Raw genomic sequence first — 17,044 nt, 5'->3', positions numbered from 1 at the left:
CATTAGTTTGTTCTCTGTGTTTATGGGTCTATTTCTGCTTTTTGTTTGTTCATTTGTTTTATTCTTTTTTTAAATATTTTACTTATTTATTCATGAGAGACACAGAGAGAGAGAGAGAGAGAGGCAGAGATACAGGCAGAGGGAGAAGCAGGCTCCATGCAGGGAGCCCGATGTGGGACTCTATCCCGGAACTCCAGGATCACGCCCTGGGCTGAAGGCAGCGCCTAAACCACTGAGCCACCTGGGCTGCCCCATTTGTTTTATTCTTTAGATTCCACATGTAAGTGAAATTGTATGGTATTTGTCTTTCTTATTTCACTCAACATAATACTCCCTAGGTCCATCCATTTATCACTAATGGTAAGATTTCATCCTTTTTTTATGGTTAAGATCCCATTGTGCATGTATACCATGTCATCTTTATCCATTCATCTGTCAGTGGCCACTGGGTTGCTTCCATATCTTGGATACTTTAAATAATGCTGCAGTAGACATGGGGTGCATATATCTTTTCGAATTAGTGTTTTTGTTTTCTTTGGATAAATATCCCTATAGTGGAATAATTGGATCATATGGTATGGTATTTCTATTTTTAGTATTTTGAGGAATCGTCATATGGTTTTTCACAGTGGCTATAGCAGTTTGCATTCCCACTAACAGTGCACAAGAGTTTTCTCCACATCTTTATCAACTCTTTGTTATTTCTTATCTTTTTGATTCAAGCCATTCTGACAGTGGTAAGGAGGTAGCTTATTCTGGCTCTGATTTGCATTTCCCTAATGTTGAGCATCCTTTCGTGTCTATTGGCCATCTCCATATCTTCTTTGGAAAATATCTATTCAGGTTCTCTGTCCATTTTTAATCAGATTATTTGGGGTTTTGGTGTTGAGTTGTATAGTTCTTTATATTTGGGGATATTAACTCTTCATTGAATATACCATTTGCAAATATCTTCTCCCATTTAGTAGGTCACCTTTTGTTGAGGGTTTCCTTTGCTGTGCAAAAGCTTATTATTTTGATGTAATCCCAATGGTTGATTTTTGCCTTTGTTTCCTTTGGTTTAGGAAGCGTATCTAGAAAAATTTTTCCTTAGCCAGTATCCAAGAAATTACTGCCTGTGTTTTATTCTAGAAGTGTTATGGTTTCATGTCTCGCGTATAGGTCTTTTTTTTTTTAAGATTTTATTTATTTATTCATGAAAGACACAAAGAGAGAAAGGCAGAGATGTAAGCAGAGGGAGAAGCAGACTCCAGGCAGGGAGCCTGATGTGGGACTTGATCCTGAGACCACAGGACCATGCGCTGAGCCAGGGGCAGGTGCTCAACCACTGAGCCACCCAGGCGTCCCACATATAGGTCTTTAATTCATTTTGAGTCTGTTTTTATGTATGGTGTTAGAAAATGGTCCAGTTTCATTATTTTGCATATAGCTCTTCAATTTTTCCAGCACCATTTATTGAAAAGACATCTTTTCTTCATTGTAAATTCTTGCGTCCTTTGTCATAGATTAACTGACCATTTTAGCATGGGTTTATTTCTGGGCTCTCCATTCTGTTGCATTGATCAATGAGTCTCTTTTTGTGCCAGTACTATACTTTTTTTATACTTTTATTACAACTTTGTAATAAATTTTAAAATCTGGAATTGTGATGCCTCCAGCTTTATTCTTCTTTCTCAAGATCATTTTGTCTATTTGTCTATATGATCATGATATGTCTTTCCATTTGTTTGTGTTGTCTTCAATTTCTTTCATCAGTGTTTTAAAGTTTTCAGAGATCATGTCTTTAATCTCCTTGATTAACTTTATTCCTGGGCATTTTATTACTTTTGGTGCAGTTGTAAATGGAATTGTTTTCTTAAGTTCTCTTTCTGCTTACTTTGTTAAGTGCATAGAAATGAAACTGATTTCTGTGTATTTTATATCCTGAAATTTTACTGAATTCATTTATTCTAATAGTTTTTTGGTGGAGTCTGTAAAGTTTCCTATGTATATAGCATCATGCCATCTGCAAATAGTGACAGCTTAACTTCTTTCTTACCAATTTTAATGCCTTTTATTTCTTTTTCTTATCTGATTACTGACTAGGACTTCTAGTACTGTGTTGCAAGAAGTGGTAAGAGTGGACATCCTTGTCTTGTTCCTGATCTTAGAGGAAGAGCTCTCAGTTTTTCAACATCGAGTATGATTTTAGCTGTGGGTTTTCATATATGGCTTTTATCATTTTTAAAAAGATTTATTTATTTATTTGAGGAGGGAGAGAATTAGGACGGATGGGAGGGGGTAGCGAGAGAATTTGAAAGAATTCAAAGCAGACTTCCTGCTGAGCAAGGAGTCAGATGTGATGCTTGATCCCAGGACCCTGAGATCATGACCTGAGCCCAAATCAAGAGTCAGATTCTTAATCAACTGAGCCACCCAGGCACCCCTTCATATATGGCCTTTATGATGTTGAAGTATGTTTTCTATAAACCTACTTTGTTGAGAGTTTTTATCATGAGTGGATGTTGAATTTTGTCAAATGCTTTTTCTCTGCATCTGAAATGATCATATGATCTTTACCCTTCATTTTGTTGATACAGTGTATCACATCGATTGATTTGTGAATATTGAACCATCCTTGCACCCCCAAAATAAGTCCCACTTGATTGTGATGAATAAATCTTTTAACCTACTGTTGAGTGTAGTTTGCTAATATTTTGTTGAGGATTTTTGCATCTTTGTTCATTAGGGAAATAGGCATGTAGTTTTCCTTTTTTGTGGTGTCTTTGCTTTTGGTATCAGGGTAATGCTGGCCTCAGAATGTATATGGAAGCTTTCCTTCTTCTTTTGTATTTTGGAGTAGCTTAAGGGAAATTTCTATAAATTCATCTGGTTCTGGACTTTTGTTTGTTAGGAATTTTGAAACTACTGACTTAATTTTGTTACTAGTAGTCAGTCTGTTCAGATTTTCTTCCTGTTTCAGCTTTGGAAGATTGTCTTTTTCTAGGAATTTATCCATTTCTTCTAGGTTATTCAATTTGTTGGCATAGAAGTTTTCTTAATAGTCTCTTATAATTCTTTGTATTTTTGTAGTATTGGTTGTTACTTCTACTTTTTCCTTCTTTCTTTTTTTTTTTTTTTTTACTTTTTCATTCTGATTTTATTTATTTGGGACCTTTCCCTTTTTTTCTTGATGAATCTGGCTAAAGTTTTATCAATTTTGTCTTTCTTTTCAAAAAACAGCTCTTGGTCTCATTGATCTTTTCTATCGCTTTTTTAAAGTCTCTACTTCATTTATTTCCACTCTGGTCTTTATTATCTCCTTGAGTTTTGTTTGTTCTTCTTTCTTGTTCCTTTAGATTTAAGGCATCATTGTTTCATTATTTGAGATTTTTCTATTTTTTGTGGTAGACCTATATTGCTATAAATTTCTCTCATAGAACTACTTTTGCTGTGTTCCAAAGATTTTGGACCATTGCATTTCCAGTTTCATTTGTCTCCAAGTATTTATTGCTTCTTTTACTTCTTCATTGACCTATTGACTGTTTAGTAACATGTAGTTTAAACGTGGATAGAACTAAGAGGATATTATGCTAAGTGAAATAAGTCAATCAGAGAAAGACAAGTTACTTCTACTTTTTCATTTCATGATTTCACTTATATGTGGAATTTAAGAAATGAAACAGAGGAACATAGGGGAAGGGAGGAAAAAATAAAACAAGAAGAAATCAGAGGGAGACAAACTATAAGAAACTCTTAATCATGGGAAACAAACTGAGGATCGCTGGAGGAGAGTAGGATAGGGGGATGGGGTAACTGGGTGATGGACATTAAGGAGGGTATGTGATGTAATGAGCACTGGGTATTATATAAGACTGATGAAGCACTGACCTCTACTTCTGAAACTATTAATACATTATATGTTAATTAACTGAATTTAAATAACATTTTAAAAAAGATTTTAGGCACCTCTGATTTATATTTTAATAGGATCATTTGGACTGCTGAATAAACTAGAGAGGAGAAGGGCAGAAGCAAGGAAAGGAGTTTGGAGGTTATAGCAGTGATCCAAGGGAGGCCAGTATGGTTTGGACCACAGTGGCAAAAGTAGATGTGATGGCATATAGTCAGATTCTGGATATATTTTGAGGGTAGAGCTAAATTTTATTTCAGATATGATGTTTGTGGGTATGGGAAAGAGAGTAGAGGATGACATCCAGATTTCATCTTAAGCTACCAGAAAAATGGAATTGGCCATTAACTTAGGCAAAGAGGATTACGTGAGGGAGGAGGAGGACTAAGGGTGGGATTTCTGTAAACATCTATGTAAACATGTGGGCTCTGCAGTTGGATCTGTGAGTCTGAAGTTCAGGAGGGAGCTCTGGTCTGGTAGGTGAATTTTAGAACCTTCTGTGTTTACATGAGGGTACTTAAAACACAAAGCTGGATGAGATCACCCAGGGAATAAGTATAGTTAAAAATTAGATGAAGACCAAGAAATGAGCCCCATAGCACCCCAACTTTCAAATATAGAGAGCTGTGATTGTCACATCAGTTTGTGGTTCCTCTGTCGCCTCTCATCAAGAAACCACAGGGGTCCTCAGACCCCAACTCCAGGTTACTTGCATAGTAATGTAGTTATATCTTTCTCCCAGATGTCTGTGTCTCAAGCCATCTCTCTTCATTTTTTTCTTATTTTTGGCAAGTAGGGGTTGCCCTTCTTTTGACTTCAGATAAAAGGATATTTTCTTCCATTTCTAGGAGCATTTTAATCTCTTTATAGAGGGCTTCCAGGTTAGTTTATATTGCCATCTTGCCAGAACCAAAGTCAAATTAATTTTCTAATTAAAGTCAGAGTTTTAATATGTTCTCTATATTGATGTCTATTCTGGAATTTTTGTATAAGTAGCAACTCCCCCCCCCACCACCAATTTTTTTCTTTTATTTTTTTTTCTGATATAACTGTACCAATTGAAATTTCCTAGCAATAGAGAATGTTCTTATGGTTAAAGGCCTTGATTCTCACTCTCTAGTTTGATTTTTAGATTTTTTAAGTAAAGCAGAAAGTCTGCAGTATTTGAAAGCATCAACAGTAATTGTGCTCTATGCCTGGACAAGGTGTCTCATCCACATGGCTCAGAGCACTCTGGGAATAAAAGTGCATCGATTCACACTTGGTTCTGGTGAGAAGCCAAAAACCACATTTGCAATACAAGCCTGCTCTTCCAAAAGCATAAAGACCTTCCTAGAAATCAGGAGATACAAATTACCAGTTGTTAATCACTTAGATTTACCAAGTAGCATAGAAATGTTGTCGTTTGGTTTATAACTTTCTCTGATATGGAATTACTCTGTAAATTTCTAAATGTTTTTGCTAGCTTGTAGGAAATGTATTTAAATGCTTTTATTTGTCTATTTATGCTAGATATAAATATACAGTAGATTTTAAGCTACATCTTAATATAATTTTGCTAATTCAATGGTAGAGATGATCTATTTTTGTTACAGGAACTTCATTCAAATTTTCCCCGATTCCTTTGATTCAGTATAATCTTTAAAATGGTATTTAAAAAATAAGGTGTGTAATTTATCCTATTGGTTACATTGAAGTAAAGAGAGATAATTATTTGTACTATTTAGCTCTATTAGCCTGTTTCTCTGCATGGTTTTGCAGTTAAAGAGAAACAGGCTTTCCTTGGGAAAAGCATCTCAACCCTGCTGGAATAAAGCAACTGAAAGTAGGAAGATGAGGACTGAAAGTTAAGCAAAAACACACACAAACTAGCAAAACAAAAACAAGAAAACAAATGTTTAGCTGTGAAATTACTTACATGAAAAAAAAAACTTGAAAAGCCTCCCAAAGAAAATGTAATTTCCACTGGGATTAGTTCTAAAGTAAAAAGTAGCTAAAGTACTATCTTTCAGAAAGATTGGAGAGTAACTTCTCCAAATAGAACCAATTACCAGAGCTGTGTCATATGAAGGTAAGTGAAAAATCGAACCAGAGCTTTCTTCCTGGAGCACAGCAGTCTCTGCATGGACCTGTGTTTTGACAGGGACACACATGTGGGTGAGACGTGGAAGGGAAGAGGCTCAGGGCATTTCACTGGGGATTTTGGTTCATCCTTCTGTTCCCTTCCCTGTCTGAGCCTTATCTGTTAACTGCCTCCCTTGACAGCCGTTACTCCTGTGCAACTTCTGTTAGCCCTTTTAGATCATATCGCTAAAGGAAAAAGCTCAGTGACACTTGAATAAAGCATTTTCAAATCTACTTGTAAAAATTACAGGGTAGGCTTTTTTCTTGCCTAAAGGAACCAAAGTTGTTGAAAACTGATTTGAAGGGTTAAAAATTAGAGCCAACTTAACTTTAGGGTCATTTCACTAGATTTGCCACTACTGTATAAGTAAGCTTATACTGTTTTACCAAGAAAGCTATATGTCCATTTATTCAAAAAATATTAAATGAGTACCAATTCTGTACAAGACACTATGCTTATATATATGTATATATGTATATTTCAGCAAATCTTTATTAAATATGTCCCCCAATCAACTGTGGCAGGATTGTGATTATTTTTCTGCCTCTTTACTCTTTTCTTTCAAAATCTTATTGCCTATTTTTTAAATTTATTTAAAAACAGACAGTGAAGAACTTCTTCACTTACTTTATATAAAAGAAAAAGTGGGAGTTCCCTGTTCCTATCCCAGTCCCACTCTCTATAAATAAACATTGTGCGAGCTTGAGTCATACCTGCCAGTATTACTTTTTGCCTTCTGTTGTCCATGTACTATAAAAAATATAAATTACATACGTATATATGTGTATATATAAACACATAAACCACAGGATGGGGGCAGGGGGTTGCTGGTTTATAAATCAAACCCTGTATCATTTTCAGCATTTTTGCATGTAAGTCTATAGCTTGATAGCTTTCCATGTTGGTACATATAGATCTACCTTACACTTTTTAATGATTGCATAGTAGTTTATGGTGTCGATGTACCATTTCCCTGCTGTGGTTTTCAGTTTTTCATTGAATACTGCAGTAAACATTTTGTGCACACAAATACTCTTATGTGTGTTTTATCTTGATTAGAAAAGAAGTTAAAAAGCAAGAAAAGTGGGGCACCTGGGTGGCTCAGTGGTTGAGCGTCTTCCTTTGGCTCAGGTTGTGATTCCAGGGTCCTGGGATTGAGTCCTGCATCAGGCTCACTGCGTGGAGCCTGCTTCTCCCTCTGCCTCTGTCTTTACCTCTCTCTGTCTCTCATGAATAAATAAACCAAAAATCAAAAAAGTCCAAATTAAGTAGCATGGTGAAATTAAATGGCATATCAACCCTTTCCCACTTAGCATTTGGCTAAATTGTTAATTGAATTATTGTTTTAAAGTAAATGTAGGGTAGTCTGGGTGGCTTGGGCAGCCCGGGTGGCTCAGTGGTTTAGCGCCGCCTTCAGCCTAGGGGCCTGATCCTGGAGACCCGGAATCGAGTCCCACGTCGGGCTCCCTGCATGGGTCCTGCTTCTCCCTCTACCTGTCTCTCCCTCTCTCTCTCTCTTTCTGTGTGTCTCATGAATAAATAAATAAAGTAAATGTAGTAAACATATCAAAGAGTATAAATATCATGTGGGGTAGAGACATATAATAGATATCCCAAACAATTGTTCTGGTCACTAAATAAAACTTCCTGTGCCCTCTATTCATGTCCATAGACATTAAATAGGACCCATATATGTGGGTTTTGAGCCTCATGCTGGGTGTAGAGATTACTTAAAAATAAAATCTTTTTAAAAAGAAAAGATTTTCAGTTTTCCCAAATTTATAATGCAATAGTAGTCAGAATTCTAATGATTTCCTTTTTTTTTTTTTTTTTTACCTTTCTTTATTCGATACTATGTTTGCTTTCCATTGGCCAGGCATGGTTAGTGTCAGCATCCTGAGCCCCTGTCGCTGTCATTGCCCCCTGCGTCCACCGGGTGGCAGCGCACTGCGCCGTAGCTCCCTATTCCCTCTCCCGGAGCGAGCCGCTAGGGCGGAGATTGCCAGGGTGTGTTACAGCCTAATCCGGCTTGGGGAAAATGAGGAGAGGCTGGCTCGTTTCTTTTTTAGAAACATCATATATCCTTGCTAAGGATGATTTTCCTCTCCTGAGTTGAAAAGGCTTTTAGAGCAATCTTTCCACGTTGGAGAGTATTTTTATCTAAGGATTTGGTCCACCACGCACCTTGCTGCGGTTGCAATACTAGCATCTGTTTTATGAGCTCTTCTTGTTTGAGATAGGTAGAGCAACTCCTGGAGGCTGTGCTGTCCCCAAAGTGAAATCCTTCTTGAAAATCAAAAGTGAATATTTGATTAATTTCTGTGTCCAAAATTTGGACCAAGTTTTATGAGGAACACAGATAAGGAAAGGAAGTGCCCTTTTGCCTCAAGAAATTGATACCTGTGGCTCAGCAGTTGAGCGTCTGTCTGCCTTTGGCCCAGGGTGTGATCCCGGGGTTCTGGGATCGAGTACCACATTGGGTTCCCCCACAAGGAGCCTGCTTCTCCCTCTGCCTGTGTCTCTGCCTCTCCCCCGTGTCCCTCATGAATAAATAAATAAAAATCTTTTTTTAAAAATGTGGGGTGCAGTTGGAGAGGCATAAGCACAAATACTGGAAGTCTTAAGAATTAATAAAAGTGTCACTGGGCAGTGCTGCCTCTGGAGCCTAGAGTACAAATTGGTTGAAGCCTGCCTACAGACCAGTTAGGCTCCCAGGCCGTCTACCCTATCCTGGCAGAAAAGCCATCACTTACTACTGGAGGAGTTGAACTAAATAAAAAGGTGGAACACCAAACCAAATTGTAGATGGGGTAAGACAGTGCCCTGTGAACAGTGGGCTTAAGGGGAGTGTATACTTACTCCTGGTGCCCCCAATATACATCACTCAGGTCTCATATCCAGTCGGTTCCCAGAATGCTACATTTATTTCACCCAGGCAGGAGACTGAAGATTAGCTTCAGGGAAACTGGTTTGCTCAGGAGACTAGAACTATAGAGATTCTGACACTTGGGATTTCCCCCAGTGAGATGGCCAAATGGACCACTTGTATCCTCCCCTTAACAAGCCCCACCCAGGACACAGGGCTTCCAGTCTGCCTTTTAATGCCTCCTTCCTTGATAGGAACCAGGGTTTCTCGGCCTCAGTGCTATTGACATTTGGGGTCAGGGAAGTTGTGTGGGGAGGCTGTCCCCTTGTTGAGCAGCATCCCGGGCCTCCACCACTAGATGCCAGTAGCACTCCTCCTTTCCCCAGCCCTCATCGGAACTGTCCCCAGACCTTGCTGAATGTCCCTGGGGAGAAACCCATCCACCTCTTGAGTCACTGGCTTGAACTGGCAGCCACAGATTCAGACATTGGAGGGAAGCCTCAAGCATAAGGAAAAGCAAAACTAACTGGGGAAGGAACTTTGAGAAGTAATCAGAGGAAAGAGCAAATCAAAGGGGGTGGGGTGGAGACCTTAAAGGAACAGTTTCTTCAGGGAAGTGAAAGTACATTGTAGCTTTGGTTTTATAAGATTTTAGATATTTATTGGGAAGAGAGAGAGAGCACACACAAGCGGGGTCAGGGTAGGGGAGGGAGAAGCAGACTGGGGCCTCCACGCAGGGCTCAACACTGAGACCCTGAGATCAGGACCTGAGCCAAAGTCTGACTCTTAACTACCTGAGGCACTTGAGCACCCCAGGATCAGGACATTATATCTTTAAAGAATGATATCATAAAAAAAAAAAAAAACAACCAACCAACTCTTAGAACTAGAAAGACCAGGGATCCCTGGGTGGCGCAGCAGTTTGGCGCCTGCCTTTGGCCCAGGGCGTGATCCTGGAGACCCAGGATCGAATCCCACGTCGGGCTCCCGGTGCATGGAGCCTGCTTCTCCCTCTGCCTGTGTCTCTGCCTCTCTCTCTCTCTCTGTGACTATCATAAATAAATAAATAAATAAACAAACAAACAAACAAATAAATAAATAAATAAAAAATTAAAAAAAAAAGAACTAGAAAGACCCTTGGCTATTAACATTTTTATTGTAGGAATAAAAATCAAAATATTCAAAGATCATCCTGAAGAATTCTGATATAAAGCGGAACAAAAAGGTAAAACCAATAGAGAAAAGATTTAAAAATTAGATAAACTGGATGTTGGAGGACTACTCTCCAGAAAAAGCAAGAACACAGGGCAAAACTTTAATTTAAAAAAAAAAAAAGATCACCCAAGAAAAATTCCTATAAGTGAAAGGACATCTTCAAACTAAAAGACTGTCCCCAGCCCAATTAAATTGTAGTCTCACAAGATATATCATCATGCAACTTCAGAACTGGTGATACAGGGCAGCCCAGGTGGCTCTGGTTTAGTGCCGCCTTCAGCCCAGGGCCTAATCCTGGAGTCCCAGGATCAAGTCCCACATCGGGCTCCCTGCATGGAGCCTGCTTCTCTCTCTGCCTGTGTCTCTGCCTCTCTCTCTCTCTCTCTGACTCTCATGAAAAAATAAAATTAAAAAAAAAAAAGAACTTGTGATACAGAGGTGATGCAGAGGATAGCCAAAAATTTCCAAAAAGAAAAAGAGAAGAGTCACAGTGGAGCCCAAGACCACCATGTACAGGAGACTTAGAGAGCAACTGTTTGGGAGTGGCACCAGGGAACAGAGAGAGAACTCCAGAAGGGATGGAGCAAAAAAGTAGTGGTGATGGTGAGTACTACCACAGTTGTTTGACCAGAGTTTCATAGGGAACTTCAGAACTCTGTGTGTGTGTACATACATAAATATATACGTAGAGAGAGCTTTGATTAAAAAAAAAAAGATAAATGCTTTGAATGCAGGCGAAGGAGGGATCTCAGGGCTAGAGTGTTGGGATGGAGGGGAGGTGGCTTCTCTGAAAGGTAGAGGAAGATGAAGAGGGGAGGATGGTGTGGGGGAAAGTGTTGGGCACAATCAGGCAAATGTAGAGCATTTTTGAACCAAGACAGGAGATTGGGAAAGAAGTTGGTTAAATTATAAGAAATTACTTCAATTTTAGAAACTTGAGATCTCATCTTAGAATGTCCGCTACAGAAAGGATCTAAGTGATCCAGGATTTTTTTTAATTTTTTTTAATTTTTATTTATGATAGTCACAGAGAGAGAGAGAGAGAGAGAGAGGCAGAGACATAGGCAGAGGGAGAAGCAGGCTCCATGCACCGGGAGCCCGACGTGGGATTCGATCCCGGGTCTCCGGGATCGCGCCCTGGGCCAAAGGCAGGCGCCAAACCGCTGCGCCACCCAGGGATCCCCAGGATTTTTTTTAAAAAAATGATGCAGAGGGTAGAGGGATCCTCTCTAAGTTGTGAGTAATAGTTGGTTTTTGCTTTTGTCTTTGGACATTTTTCTATATTTTATAAGGTTACAATTAGAAAACAATGAAAGTTATGTTTTAGAAACAAACTAAGAAGAGATAAAAGCCCAATGGAAATATTAACCTATTGATATGAAAACATTTATTTTCTAAACCCAAATAGGTATCAGAAGCATGAATCTTTTGGGACAGGTATCTTTACCTTTTTGGAGGCACGTTAGTTTTCTGTGACTTTAATAAACAGATCTTTTCATTTGTATCCCTTATTCCGTACATGCATAGAAATCAGTGGCAGTTTGGTGGTTACAGGACTGATCAGTTAGGACCTCTGAAGTTAACATGGCCTGCTTGCATTCAGCAGCACCTGCTGTTTTCCACAAGGTGGGGTGCTAACTTCACACAGTAGACTGAGTCTGCTGTCACTTATAGAAACTTCTAACTCTAATGCATTTGCTAATTCTTTTTCATAATTCCTAAGCAATTCTAAGAGAAATAATGTTTGGAAGTTATACAGTTGCAATTGTGGGGTTTCACTTCATTTGTAAATTAGGTTAGACTCATGATTTACATTTTTAGAGCGTGACTAACCTATATAGGCACTTTTCCTCTTTATGGTGGACCTTGGCTGTATTCAATTACAAGCATAGATAAAGAATACCTTTAATTTGGTGAAGGCCATTTTAAATAAGTGAATACACGAATAAGGAAATGTTTGTAGTCTATTGCAAATAGAGATCCTGATGTGGCTACCTCAGTGAATAAAAGATTATTTTCAAAACACTGTATCAGGTAGATGTACTCATGGTTCCGAAGTATTTTAAATTGCTTAATCTCATAGATTCCTTCCTAAATCTTAATCAGCCCATCCTCCCTTTCTACAACAAAAGCACATCAACTTAAACTTCCTGAATCAGATTCTGAATTGATGGAAGACTTGAAGAAAGTATGAATAACATACTGCAGTTGTGTCAGCCTTCTGGTAATCTGTCCAGTTTCCCTATGCCAGTTAAATTTGTATGAAAATCTTACGACATGCAGAGCCAGTAGCAGTTTAGTATATGATGCTTCTATTTCTCCATTTTGAAGCAAAATAAAAACATTCTAATAGCAAGTATTTAAATGTAAACATTTATACAAGTAGCATACTTTCCCTTTGTCCTTCTTTTGCCAAGGTAGAGGTTCTTTGGTCCCTTTAAACCATTAGGCTCCAGGAAATAATTGTGGAGCTGGTAGTTAGAATCATGGCAGGCACAATATAATTCCAAGCCATACAAGTAGTGAGGCTGACCATTGTACTTGCAGTTTCAGGATTGACCAAAGAGCTGAGCATAGGAAGGAAGTGAAAGTGATGAGTGCAGAGGGATGTTCCCTTGTCCTTCGAGGACATGATAGATGCTCGATTCATAACAGCTGATGAGGAAGTGCCATGAACTGACCTATGGGTGAAGAAGTCATAGGGCATGATTGGGTCCTGCTGATAACCAGCTCTGCTCACTTGGGCGAGTTAGCCTCTCTGGACCTCATTCTTTTTCTATGAAGCAGAGGCCTGGCTGAGATCTCAAGGGATCCTCAAAAAGCCACTGTGATCACCACAACTAGCTCTCAAGTCTGACTTATCAAAGACAAATGGAGCTCTGCTCCAGGCCATGCCACTCTAGGACCCACTGGTGCCTGCCTAGAATCTTCATTTCTGAACACTGCCTTTTCTTAGATTCCTAGGCTGTCTTGCTCTATCTACCCACTTGCCAGGTCCACCCATTGCCCTGGTGTTAAGTACAAGCCCCTGTCTGCCCCATTTCAACCCAAAACTTGCCTGTAACATCTCTTAACATTGATATACTTCATAGTTAGTGTTTTACTGACTCATAAAATTATGATCAAAAGCAGACTCTGATCAATAATGATGTGCTCTTGATCTGTTTCCCCTTTCACCGTTCAACCCACCTAAAAACCTAAGAATCACCCCAAATCCTCCAGCCTCCAAAAGTCCCTCCTTCCCACCATTTGCTCTCTCCATTCCTTCATCACAAGGCCACAAGCATCCTTTAGGTCCTGGACATCATTCTCCTGATATATTTCAGGGATCTGCTAAATGAATTTTCCTTGTCTGGGTGAGCCCCACCGCTTCTGTTCATTCTCTCCCTAACTGCCAGAGTGGTAATTCCTGAATGCAGATCCTGTCACATTACTCTTCCTTTTTTGTCAGCCTGCAGTGGCTCCTCATTGCCTTTAGCTTTGAGTACGTGCTCCTCAGCATGGCTTTGAAGGCCCTGCCTCACCACCTCCATTTCCCCTGCTCTCTGCTTTGCTTCTGTATACAAAAACATAGTTCCCCAAATATTCCATGCTATTTCATGTGTCACTGCTTTGAACATTCAGTCTGGAAGACCCTTCCCCCTTCCCCCCATCCTGCTATGCCTGGTAAATTTCATATCCTTCCAAGTCAGATCAAGTATCTCTTCCGTAAAACCTGACTTCATTTATCAAAATATAGTCCATTGTTTCTTACTTGGTGCTAACGTTACCTTTAATAATTATGTCTCCTGTTGTATTAATCTCTTTGATTGCAATTACTAGTTTTTCTGTGTTGCTCTGCCACACTGTAATGAATTCTTTATGAATGTCTTACCCACCCTTGTGTTGCTAGCCCAGTTCCTGTCACCTGGTAGGTGCTCTAGAGTATTTAATGAATGAATGAATCTTTGCTCACAATAAATAAATATAAATAAATAAATACAACTCTGAAATTCAGTGTTCACCTATGGTACTGATAGATTTTCTATCGTTTTTGTTTTTGTTTTTTTAAGTAGGCTTCATGCCCAGCTTGGAGCCCATTGTGGGGCTTGAACTCATGACCCTGAGATCTAGACCCGAGCTGAGATCAAGAGTCAGATGTTTAACTGCCTGAGCCAACCAGGCACCCCAAATTCATACCATTTTGCAGCTGAAAGGGTGTTTCAATTGCAAGTGACATAAAACTAAACCCCAAACTGGCTTGAATAATAAAGGGAATTTGTTGACTTACAAAATGGGAAAAACTCAGTCGTATTTCTGGGCGAGACTTGGTTGAGCTGCCCAAGGATTTCACTAGCAATAGTGTCTCTCTGCTCTGTCTTCTGCAGTGTCAGCTCCCGTTGGCCTCCCTCCCCACAGTACTGCCAAGGTCAGCTCCATACTCTCCCCTCAGGGTGGCAAAAACCAGTAGTACCTCCTGGCTTCCTATCTTTGCACTAGCCTGTGTAGAGAAGAAAGTCTCTTGTAACATGTAGGAGATCAAGAGAGATGAAGCTTCTTTTTCCCAGAAGCCTCAGCAAATGTCTTCAGTCTCATGGTCCTCAGTTGGGTTATAATTCCATCTTTCAGCCAGTCGTTGTGGCCGGGGATAAGAGTTTTCTCATTTTACTTAAGCCATTCCAGGCCTACTCTTGGAATTAGAGGTTTGGTGGTGAAGGAGACACGGGCTGAAATGCTACTGTCTGCCTGAGAAAGTAAGAGAGGTGAGTTACCCGAAAGAAAGCTTGGATATTGTTGACAAAGGTTATTGTTGACAAAAGGAGGGGGCAATACAAGGTTGGGAAGAAGACAATTAATATTCATTATAAAGGACATTAGAAATTTGGGGGACCAGAGTCCCATAATTATTTTAATAACAAATGAATTTTTTTTTTATTATTATTTCCCTGAAGTCTAGACTTCTAAGTAGGGAAGGGCTTCTCAAAGCGAGGAGTGGATGAAAGCCATGGGCAAGCCCAGAACAGCAGCCTTGCTTGTCTTTGACAAGTCAGACTTGAGAACCACTAGTAGAATCATGGTGGCTAGTTGAGGACCCATGATCTTGGAAGGCCTCCTTGTGAGAGACTGAGGTCCAGAGAGATTGACTCCTCCAAGGTGACAGAGCCGGTTATCAGCAAGACCCAATCTGAAGCCCCTGTCTCCTCCACTCCATCATGGGATTTCCTCATCAGCTACCATGACATGAGCAACTACTAAGTACTTAAAGGACATGAACATAAAACATTTTTGTGCATGCAGTAAATTATGGTCATTTTGATTTCAGAATGATGGAACCATCCAACATATTTTTTTAATATATGTATGATACTTTGCATTATTGAAAAAACAGTTATGAAAGAAAGCTGAAACCATTTTTGGTTGAATGAAATTTTACCATTTTAGTTTTGTCTTGTTTCCAAGATTCTGCAATAGTGTGGCATTCATTAAATAATAAACATATTGTACACTTCAGTGTGTGGTAACAGCAAAGAATGACTTCATAGACCACTTAATCTGCTCTGTTGTGGTTTATGATGCCATCTGGATTCCTTGGTGGAATTATTTCCATCTAAATCACTATAAACTTCTATTTAGGTTGTCACAGATCTAAAGCCAGATATGTTTGTGGGTTTTAGCAGTGATGTAATTCTGGAAGATACTTTGAAAGTTACAAGTTGTCATATACCATTAGCATTTAACTCCGTGTTTCACATAATTTCAGACAAACTGGAAGCCTGAAAAAGAATCCATTTCCCTATTTTTTTTTTTTCCGTAGGCATTCTCCCTTTCTTGTCCATCTTGCCACTATACATTTAGTCAAGCACGCATGGAAAACACTGGGAGGCTCTGTGGGTATACACCGTACTATAACACATGGCCTCTGCCCTTTCTTAATTAGGACACTTGGATGGATGGAAAGGATGTTTCACTAACTAATATATGTCCTTTTCTAAGATATGGTGGAGAGAGAATAAGGGAAAGCGAGGATCTTACTACTTTGTCTTTTATATTACTGCCATTCGTGGGATAGAGACTGGATCATGTTGCAAGATCTGCACATCCTGAAGGATTTACATGGGAGCTGCACAGAAAGAAAGCACTCTGCTGAAACATACTTTCTAGGAGCATGTAATTCATTGGCTACAGGCAAGTGCAATAGGAAAACAACAGAACATGGTAAGGCTCAGCAGAAAACTCTGAAGTTTTCTGAGGCCCTATCATTTTTATTTATTTTTTTAATCAGAAAGGCTTGGAAGCAGGGGAAGGAGACATCGGTACCTGTAGCAGGTGGGGGTGGTGTGCCAGACCTACAGTGCAGAACAGAATCCAAAAGAGAAAGTAGGCAGGAGGCAGAGAGCTCAGCTCCCACAGAGCCAGGGAAAGAGATAAGCTCTGAGGGTCTGTGGATATACATGGGGTTAGGTGAGTTGAAGAACAGAGAAGGAAAAAGAAAATGGGTCAGGATGGGTAGTTGGCTATATATAGAAGCAACAGAAGGCAGGAAGCATAGCTCCATAGGAAGCTGGTACAGCTCATTATGTTGGGGAAGGCAGGCTCCTCAGAAGTGGGGTACAGGGTGAGGTCAGCAGCATATTTCAGGACACATGAAAGACCTGTTCTACCACTTGCTGGCTCTCTCACCTTGGGAAAATTTAGATTTCTCATCTGTGAAGTGGGGAGGTTGTAGTAGTTGGGTCACTTGCAGTCCTGAGATGCTATCAGGTAAAGAGTCAGCATCTTCTCCCACACAGACCCCAGTCTGGACATCTAGAAACTACAGTGACGGTCAGTTCTCTAATCAGCAAGTACTGACCGAGCATCTGTGGTGTATGAAACACCATGCTGCACACTGGGATTACAGCAATGAGCAAGAGGAAATCCTTTCCTTTCACGGAGGTTGGCTCTGAACAGAGAGGCAGACAACAAT

General features: G+C 39.7%; 1 protein-coding gene across 1 annotated transcript in view; it reads left to right on the top strand.

Moving 5' to 3' along the window:
• ALG14 (ALG14 UDP-N-acetylglucosaminyltransferase subunit) overlaps positions 1 to 17,044 on the top strand; it is a 90,507-nt gene that overhangs the window by 12,144 nt on the left and 61,319 nt on the right. The gene's annotated exons all lie outside the window — the stretch shown is intronic.

This window comes from Nyctereutes procyonoides, unplaced genomic scaffold (genome assembly GCF_905146905.1).
Source record: "Nyctereutes procyonoides isolate TBG_1078 unplaced genomic scaffold, NYPRO_anot_genome, whole genome shotgun sequence".
NCBI lineage: Eukaryota > Metazoa > Chordata > Mammalia > Carnivora > Canidae > Nyctereutes > Nyctereutes procyonoides.
The sequence above is the reverse complement of the archived record's forward strand: the minus strand, read 5'-3'. Positions and strand labels throughout refer to the sequence as shown.